The sequence below is a fragment of the Palaemon carinicauda genome, chromosome 27 (assembly GCF_036898095.1).
Source record: "Palaemon carinicauda isolate YSFRI2023 chromosome 27, ASM3689809v2, whole genome shotgun sequence".
Taxonomy (NCBI): domain Eukaryota; kingdom Metazoa; phylum Arthropoda; class Malacostraca; order Decapoda; family Palaemonidae; genus Palaemon; species Palaemon carinicauda.
In genome coordinates, this window is record NC_090751.1 from 14113114 (window position 1) to 14114677 (window position 1564).

Sequence of the window (1564 nt, forward strand, 5' to 3'; positions counted from 1 at the left end):
TGGAAAGGAGGAGAGACAAGATATAAGAAGGATGTGTGGTGTATGCACTGTTAGAGATAAGGCTAGGGAAGCTCATCAGAGATACTATGGCCATTTAACAAGAGGAATGGAAGGATGAGTGGGACATCAGCAAATCCGATGAATGGATATATCTACAGTGGAATTAATAAGGTGATTTTATTTAAATATGTATACATGTTTATACGTACAAACTAATATATATTATATATACACACACACACACACACACACACACACACACACACACACACAGTGGAATCCCTACATACAATTGCCTTTACATATGATTGCTCCAACACCCGAAGTAAAATTCGATCAAATTTTCGTCTCGACACCCGAAGTCATGCCCCAACATCCGACATAGATCATACGTGTAGAATTTTCTCGAAGCGTCGGTCGTAGTTTCTTGTTTATGCCGGTAGACGGCTGCACGTTAGAGGGACGCCATTGATTGTCGCGTCGGTCAGTTCTCCGTTCTCGTGCGCATAGTGTGGTTGTCCTCTGTTCGGTCCATTACCAACAGTGCTTATTATCTTTCTTTTCTCACGTTTCCTTTTTGATTTTACGTATAATCATGCGTCCTAAGAAGCTTAGTTTCGGTACAGGTATTAGTAGTGGTGAAAAAGGAAGAAGCCAATGCTTTCATTAGAATTGAAACAAGAAATTATAGAAAAACATGAGCACGGCATGCGTGTGAGTGATCTGGCTAAACAATATGGCCGGAACATGTCTACGATCTCGACGATCATCAAGCAGAAGGCAGCCATTAAAGCAGTCAAACCATCGAAGGCGATCACCATTATTTCTAAACGTCGTAGCCCTACCCTGGAAGAGATGGAATGCCTTTTGTTAATATGGATAAAGGACAAAGATTGTTGACGATACGATTACTGAAACGATCATTTGTGAAAAGGCCAGCGCTATCTATTGTGACTTGAAGGCAGCGGGCTCTGGGAGTGATGCGGGGGGAGAGTTCAAGCGATCCTACAAAGGAGGAATTCGAAACGTCTCGTGGTTGGTTCGAGAAATTTAAGAGACGGACCGGAATTCATTCACTTGTTCGGTACAGAGAGGCTTCAAGTTCGGACACCAAGGCTGCTAACGATTTAGTTAAAAAGTTTGAAAAGATCGTGGAGGATGAAGGCTACGTAGAGCAGCAAGTTTTCAATTGTGATGAAACCGGTCTGTTTTGGTAAAAGATGCCTCGTCGAACATACATCACCACCGAAGAGAAGAAAATGCCTGGACATAAGCCTATGAAGGATCGGTTGATTCTTGCCCTCTGTGCCAACGCCAGGAGGGACTCCAAAATAAAGCCGTTATTGGTTTATCATTCCGAAAACCCTAGGACATTTAAGGCACATAGAATCAATAAGGACATGCTGCATGTTTTGTGGCGTGCTAACTCTAAGGCTTGGGTTACTAGGCATTTCTTTGTTGAATGGGTAAACCTAGTTTTCGGCCCTGCTGTCAAGAATTACCTTCAGGGGAGGAATTTTCCTTTAAAGTGCTTGCTTTACTTCGATAATGCTCCCGCTCACCC